General features: G+C 43.2%; 1 protein-coding gene across 1 annotated transcript in view; it reads right to left on the reverse strand.

Annotated features, from left to right (window-relative positions):
* LOC126468896 (glucose dehydrogenase [FAD, quinone]-like) overlaps nt 1–7,822 on the reverse strand; it is a 38,569-nt gene extending 30,747 nt beyond the window's left edge. The window contains exon 1 of the mRNA XM_050096591.1: nt 7,759–7,822. The gene's annotated coding sequence lies outside the window, so the exon portion shown is untranslated. The remainder of the gene's footprint in view (nt 1–7,758) is intronic.
* Nucleotides 7,823–8,621: the final 799 nt, after the last annotated feature.

Below are 8,621 nucleotides of genomic sequence, written 5' to 3' on the forward strand. Positions count from 1 at the left end.
TTGAGCATATACTTAAATAATGCGCGCTTTCCTGAAAAACAAATGTCACAAAAGATGTCTACGAATCCTTAAGACACCCCCAGCAATAGGCAAAGCCTAAACAGAGCTGCTGACGGTTCATCTGATCGACTATATGACGAATATGTAGAAACAAAAAATACATATGGGAGAGACCGGCTCGTGGGAGTATCAGCCGAAAGTACAGACTCTAACAGTAACAACTTATAATTAATGAGAGACACATTGTAGCAGAAATAGATCACGCACCATCATATTAATAACCAATAGACAGACTGCTAACAGCCGGCAAACAAAGCATTTATCATCTAGGTCGTAGATGCAGAACTCACGGCTACGTATACAACAGCCAAGTTAAAGTGAAATCAGACAAAAATGAAATATATTAACTACATAAACAGCACACTACCATGACTTTACAATAGAATATCATAGTAGACAGACTTAAGGGAGCGACTCCCCGTTATTTCGGACGAGGTTTCCTACAGTCAGTCAATCACTATGAGTACACCACATAAGAGCGAGTTGCTAGAAGTGCACTAATGCATCTGGAATAGCACTAGTCGTAGGATCTTACATATTCTATTGTAACTTCCTTCTTTTTTTCTTTTCCAATCAAATATCCTTAAGCTAAATTCTTCCAGTCCCTGAGTCTAGAATTTTTCTAAGTTTTACTAATTTTTTAAGGTCTGAAGTATGTGCACGTATCTTATTTAACAGCAGTAAAATGTATGTCTTATTACAAAAGCATAATAAACAGTCCATTTTGTTAGCTGGGTTATATACCATCATGTCGATGTAGTTTTAGCCATATTCGCAGTAGCTAGTTGTAATGTTTATTGAAAATTGGCTCAGGGCAAAACCTAATGTTGTGCAATACGTTTCAAGCAAGACTCTGGCTAGCTCATTGGGTCGTTATTGCATCTTGATCGCTGACTAAAGCGTGACATTCCGCTTCTCAGTGGCTTATCGTAAAATGACCTAATGTGATAGTTTTGCTTTTCTGGCCCGATGACTGGTCAAAAAGCACAAGACAGATACTCCACTACCGCTTGCGATAAACGTCTGTGAGGTCACGGGTCACGATTATTAATCTGAAGCAGAGGCCTTTTGACTGCCAAGAATAGGTATTATTGATCGTTAATATTGATTCAGTGATATGGAACTGTGCTCGACATTATAATTAATGGGTTTCCGTCCGTGACTTACGAAGCAGTCAGTATGTGGAATGTTGTGTAATGGCTCGTGATTGCACTTTGAACAGTGTTGTGGCAAGAATTACAACGCTGTATAAATTAATGACGCCCTTTAAAATGAATTTACATGTTCTTTTCTGGAATGTAGACAGATGAGTTTCAGCCATCACTTCGTAAACGGAACCAAGACCGTGTATGATGCTCTGCGAGACGAACATCGATTTTAGAAAACGCAAGGTAATCAAATAGAATCCTGCGATATGTACCTACTGCTGTACACATCCAGCCGCATCCCTCTCGTTTACAGCCCCTCCGTTACCACCCGGTATACTTGAACGGCTTGTAGAGCGGAGGAGTTGCACAGTAACAACAATGGAGCCGTATTCATCGCTTTGCACCTTGGTCGTTGCTCATTTGGCATTCCGCCTGTGGCCTACACTGTATTAAGGTCTAATCATCTAGTGAGCAAGATGTATGAGACAGGCGAAATACCCTCAGACTTCAAGAAGAATATAATAATTCCAATCCCAAAGAAAGCAGGTGTTGACAGATGTGAAAATTACCAAACTATCAGTTTAATAAGTCACAGCTGCAAAATACTAACGCAAATTCTTTACAGACGAATGGAAAAACTGGTAGAAGCGGACCTCGGGGAAGATCAGTTTGGATTCCGCAGAAATGTTGGAACACGCGAGGCAATACTAACCTTACGACTTATCTTAGAAGAAAGATTAAGAAAAGGCAAACCTACGTTTCTAGCATTTGTAGACTTAGAGAAAGCTTTTGACAACGTTGACTGCAATACTCTCTTTCAAATTCTGAAGGTGGCAGGGGTAAAATACAGGGACCAAAGGGCTATTTACAATTTGTACAGAAACCAGATGGCAGTTATAAGAGTCGAGGGACGTGAAAGGGAAGCAGTGGTTGGAAAGGGAGTGAGGCAGTGTTGTAGCCTATCCCCGATGTTATTCAGTCTGTATATTGAGCAAACAGTAAAGGAAACAAAAGAAAAATTTGGAGTAGGAATTAAAATCCATGGAGAAGATAAAAAACTTTGAGATTAAAAGTGTGTGCCCGACCGAGACTCGAACTCGGGACCTTTGCCTTTCGCGGGCAAGTGCTCTACCATCTGAGCTACCGAAGCACGACTCACGGCCCGTACTCACAGCTTTACTTCTGCCAGTATCTCGTCTCCCACCTTCCAAACTTTACAGAAGCTCTCCTGCGAACCTTGCAGAACTAGCACTCCTGAAAGAAAGGATACTGCGGAGACATGGCTTAGCCACAGCCTGGGGGATGTTTCCAGAATGAGATTTACACTCTGCAGCGGAGTGTGCGCTGATATGAAACTTCCTGGCAGATTTTTCGAGTCTCGGTCGGGCACACAGTTTTAATCTGCCAGGAAGTTTCATATCAGCGCACACTCCGCTGCAGAGTGAAAATCTCATTCTGGAAAAACTTTGAGGTTCGCCGATGACATTGTAATTCTGTCAGAGACAGCATAGAACTTAAAAGAGCAGCTGAACGGAATGGACAGTGTCTGGAAAGGAGGATATAAGATGAACATCAACAAAAGCAAAACGAGGATAATGGAATGTAGTCGAGTTAAATTGGGTGATGCTGCGAGAATTAGATTAGGGATTGAGATGCTTAAAGTAGTAAATGAGTTTTGCTATTTGAGGAGCAAAATAACTGATGATGGTCCAAGTAGAGAGGATATAAAATGTAGACTGGCAATGGCAAGGAAAGCATTTCTGAAGAAGAGAAACTTGTTAACATCGAGTATAGATTTAAGTGTCAGAAAGTCGTTTCTGAAAGTATTTGTATGGAGTGTAGCCATGTATGGAAGTGAAACTTGGACGATAAATAGTTTAGACAAGAAGAGAATAGAAGCTTTCGAAATGTGGTGCTACAGAAGAACGCTGAAGATTAAATGGGTAGATCACATAACTAATGAGGATGTATTGAATAGAAATGGAGAGAAGAGAAATTTGTGGCACGGCTAGAAGAAGGAATCGGTTGGTAGGGCATATTCTGAGGCATCACAGGATCACCAATTCAGTATTGGAGGGCAGCGTGGAGGGTAAAAATCGTAGAGGGAGACCAAGAGATGAATACACTAAACAGATTCAGAAGGATGTAGGTTGCAGTAGGTACTGGGAGATAAAGAAGCTTGCACAGGATAGAGTAGCATGGAGAGCTGCCTCAAACCAGTCTCTGGACTGAAGACTATAACAGCAACAATAGTGGTTCTCACTACAGCAGTCTCTTACCACTTGTTGCAAGCATTCTACTGGCTGGATTAGGTAAGTAGTTTTCTTGTAGAGTTTTCAGTTTAATTTCGGTAAAAGTAGATTTTATGTTGCTGTAGGAATCTTGGAAATGTATTTCTGGCATCATAAAGTTGTTTAACTTATTTTACAGTACAAGTGAGCATTCATATCGTGTACTGAGGACGAGTGGTTGACAGAGAGCTTTGGCAACCCGGTGGCGATGTTTATGGCGGTGGTCGTCAGACGATTTCTGGGCTGGGCCTCTAAACTGTCTTTCAGAAACATTAGAAGTGTCCAGGGGTTGGACAAAAATATGTAACGAGAAATCCATGCTTTAACATAGATACAAATACTAGACAGGCAGTCGGTTGCGCTGTTGTATTATTCACAACAGGTACCTGTGCAATGTCCTTAATACGTTGCAAATGTCTGTTGTGGTCAGAGAGGTGTTCTGTATAGCTGTGAGTGCATTATGTGGAGCTAAGTGCATTCGAACGTGGGAGCGTTATTGGTGCTCGTGTGGTGAGTGCTTCTGTAAACAAGGTAGCCGAAGTGTTTGCTGTTTCCAGAGACAGTATATCGGAGTTTTCTACCGCACACAGAGAACGCGATAAAACATCATTCCCTAAGTCACAACGTGGACGAAACTGTTTCTTGAGTGATCATGTTAGACGGCCGCCGAAGGGAATTGTGACGAACTATAAGACGGTGGCTGCTGCAAAAGTCAGTGCAGGACTGAATGTAGCGCTTGGGAATTCTGTCAGCACCAAATGAACACGAACGGAACTCCATAAGCAGAGAATTTCAGGGTGACCTGGAATTCCGAAACCGCTACTCAAGGAGGAGGAGGAGATTAGTGTTTAACGTCCCGTCGACAATGAGGTCATTATATATGGAGCTCAAGCTCGGATTAGGGAAGGATGGGGAAGGAAACCGGGAGTACCCTTTCAAGGAAACCATCCAGGCATTTGCTAGAAGCGATTTACGGAAATCGCGGAAAACCTAAATCAGGATGGCCGGAGAAGGATTTGAACCGTCATCTTCCCGAATGCGACTCCAGTGTGCTAACCGCGACGCCACCTCACTCGGTACCACTACTAACATGCCCGTAACAGGAAAACACGGTGTCGAAGCCATAAAGCAGGATTATGGAGCAGTAGAGCCAACAGCTTTGCCGCAGTGGTAACAACCGTTTCCCGTCAGTTCATCGAAGTTAAGCGCTGTCGGGCTGGGCTAGCACTTGGATGGGTGACCATCCAGTCTGCCGAACGCTGTTGGCAAGCGAGGTGCACTCAGCCCTTGTGAGGCACACTGTGGAGCTACGTGATTGAGAAGTAGCGGCTCCGGTCTCGTAAACTGACGTATGGCTGGGGGAGCGGTGTACTGACTACGTGCCACTCCATATCCGCATCCAGTGACACCTATGGTTTGAGGATGACACGGAGGCCGGTCGGTACCGTTGAGCCATCAAGGCCTGTTCGGACGGAGTTTTGGTTTATGGAGCAACAGAAGAATGTCGTTTGGTGGGGTGAGTCTTGTTTCACACTGTTTTCAACTTCTGGCCGAGTTTTCGTCCCAAGAATGAAACGTGGCTGAGGTTCCATGACGATTTGGGCAGCCATTACGTGTGAAGATACAAACAGTCATGGTTGCAAGACTGGTTGCCGCGCCATTCGCTGTATGAGTTGGAAAAAGTTGTAGCTATATATATCTTGGTATTCCATGAGCCCCATGTTTATTCTGCAAGCTCACATTATTGCCAAGAATGTATGATCATTTTGCTTGATCAGGTCCGTCCATTGGTACAATGTGTGTTCCCAAATGGCGATGCTGCGTTCCACGACAACAGGTCCCCTGTTCACACAGATCGCGTCGCCCAGAATTGGTTTTATGAGCACGAGGATAAATTGTCGCATCTCCCCTGCCATCACAGTTATCAGATCTCAACATTGTTGAGGATTTGTGATCTATTTTGGAGAGGAGAGTGCGTGATCACTATCCACTTCCATCATCGTTACCCAAAATTGCCACTGTTTTGCAGGATGACTGGTATAAGATTCACCTGTAATCATACAGGACCTGTATTCATCCATTCCGAGACAAAAGGAAGCTGTTTCGAATGCCAGCAGTTTTCTTAAGGGGAGTTGGAACGACCTACCCCGATAATGTTAAATTTAGTGACTAGGCTTCCCTGTATTTCAGGAACCACTGTAGCCACTGACATGAAACTTTTACAGGACTTTAAACTGTATGCTCTGAGTCTACTGAACTACAATAATTACATTTCAGCCACTGTTTTCGGGAATACAATTTTTTAATTAGATGGTTAAAATTTTGTGTACTTTTTTGTACGTTATTCTAAATAATTTTAATAATACATAACATTATGTTCTTCTTTTAGTTTAGTAGACTCAGGATATGAATGTTATTACTCCCTTAAAATTTGAATGCTCTACTCGAAGAGGTTTCTCACATTTAGGGAAAAATGCAACATAAAATGTAAATTTTCAGAAACGGCTTCTTAAGTTTCAAAAGACTGTAACTCACTTAATATATGTTTAATTCTTTATGTTTAGTACTCAGAAGTACCCTGTACCATACTGTATATCATCCTCTACATCTTTTCCAAGTTTTTCTTCTTTTCTTCTTTCTGGACTCCTAAGTGGCCTATTGTGTTGCATACTCTGCTTTATCAATGTGAACCTAGTCCATCCGTTCAAGTTCTCTGATGCAATTTCGCCCTGCCAATGTTGTAATCTTTAAAAGTAGTAACTGCTTCACTGGCCCCCCGCTTTAGTGTGTTCATTCCGACAAAAACATTTTTTGATAAGATTATTGAACGACTCACTGGGATTTTGAGTCTAACCGTGTAGACACTTCTTCAGTAATTCAGGATTTGCCAGGTCTCTAGCCGGCCGGAGTGGCCGAGCGGTTCTAGGCGCTTCGGTCTGGAACCACGCGACCGCTACGGTCGCAGGTTCGAATCATGACTCGGGCATGGATGTGTGTGTCGTCCTTAGGTTAGTTAAGTTTAATTAGTTCTAAGTTCTAGGGGACTGATGAGCTCAGATGTTAAGTCCCATAGTGCTCAGAGCCATTTGAACCAGATCTCTGCAAATAGGTTTTATGATATCCATGACTGCAACTGGGAAGGAATGTTTATGGCTGTATGAACTGTTTGAGTACTGGGGACTGCGTTATTTGCACCATGAATCAGGTCCAGGAGGGTGGTGCACTGGTTTTTCATGAGTTGACAGTCTGTGGAAGAAGGTAGCCCATACTGCCTGCTTCATTTTCAACAAATCCTCAGTATTATTTCTAATGGCCATCCCATAATACTGCTGTAGTTCATCAATCATTTTGTCTGTCAGCTTGCCTCTTATGGTTATACCATCAGAAAGTTTCTTGTCTCTCAAACTTTGTTTCAACTTCCTCAAGGTGGTGCCCATCCTCTTCTGGACATGACCTATATAACACAGCAATCCACAGCCTTCTATTTAAAAATTACCGATTTTATTAGATCTTGAAGTAATGCACGGAAAAATTTTAACACTTTCAACCGGTGTAGACAATATTTTAAAAAATAAAGTAAAATATTTCCCATGAGAGTTTATAAGTAATATATACATCATTTTATTCCGAGAATTGCAAATTTTATAATGAGATAAAAATCCTAAAATATGAAAAAAACATTTTTTTTCGTTCTAACTCCCTTGTAACCGTGTTAGGCATGGTACTGTGCTGTGTTCGCAATGTTTCCAAAACTTTTGTCCACCCCTTTTCTCCGACGTCGCGAGCTTAAGGCACGTGCTTTTTTCCTGGTAGTATGTTTATAACAACTACGCGATTGAATTTTGGGTGCAGCATTTAACACGTTTATTTTTGCTATTTCTAACAGTTCTTATTTACATAAGAGAAACACTAAAAGTATTTCCTAATACTGAAACACTCCAAAATGGAGTACTGAGCAGCGTATCGTAGAAAAAAACATCGCTCCTAGAATGCGGAAAGAAACGAAGGATGTCATTCACTGGTGCTGTGGACGATGAGTGGGGCGAAGTGCTCGTAAGCCGCGGCCCCTGCAGTAAACCAATAAAGCTATGGAACACCTCTTCTTCCCAGTCGCCTCCTGCGATGCCCTTGCTATGAAAATAATTACCTGATCTGAAAGTGTTTTGCTCCTGTCTCAGAGCGCACGACGCACGACTAGTTTCGCAGACCGGTGTGCACGCAGCCTCAGCTAGACACGGTTAGCCAGCCAGCGCCCTTACCTTGGAGTGTCCAGAGGCTGGTGAGCAGTGAGCAGTGAGCAGTGTGTTTGGAGTAGTTGCCGGCGCTGCCTGCAGACTGGATGAACCTGCGCTCTCCCTCCGGCAGGAGGCGCCATCCACGTTACGGCTATCAGAGAAGCCCACACCAGTCGTGCAGTCCCTATCCTTGACCACTGCGACCCCCAGTCTGCGATACCGCCTATCGACAAACCTTTATAGCTGAGCGTCGGATGCACGTGTGTAGTGTTGAGTGATCCCTGTACTATCTCAGTATAGAACTCTGAGCACACGAGTACAGTGTGTCTGCAGGTGCTTGCTGTCTGCGTCGTCCGAAGTGCACTACCTGATCTAAAGTATCCAGACACCTTAGTAGTGGGTAATATTATGGTGTGTGTCCACCCTCTTCTTCATGATGGCTTGAACTATGCTGGAGATATTTTCAATAATGTGTCTGAAAGTCTGTGGGGGAATGACAGCCCATTCTTCCTCAAGATACGAAACTGTAGAAGGTAGACATGGCAGACGCTGGGATCTGGAGCGAATTCGAGTATGTTCCCTTACTTGCAGTTCGGGACTCTGGGAACTCCAGTCGATTTCAGGAATGTTATTCTCCACAGATGACTGCCTCACAGCCGGTGCTCTACGACAGGGTGCATTCTCATGCTGTTACAGCCACCGTCTCCGAACTATTTCTGTATTCTGTTCATGTTCTTTCGCATTTATCGTTTCCATAAGCTCAATAGGGAGATCACACCTTAATCTTGACAATCACCCCCACACCGTAACACCACCTCCGCCTGTATTTCACTGTTGATACTACGCATGATGGCAGGTACATTCTCCACGTATTCGCCAAACCCAAA

The sequence above is a fragment of the Schistocerca serialis genome, chromosome 1 (genome assembly GCF_023864345.2).
Source record: "Schistocerca serialis cubense isolate TAMUIC-IGC-003099 chromosome 1, iqSchSeri2.2, whole genome shotgun sequence".
NCBI classification, from domain to species: Eukaryota; Metazoa; Arthropoda; class Insecta; order Orthoptera; family Acrididae; genus Schistocerca; species Schistocerca serialis.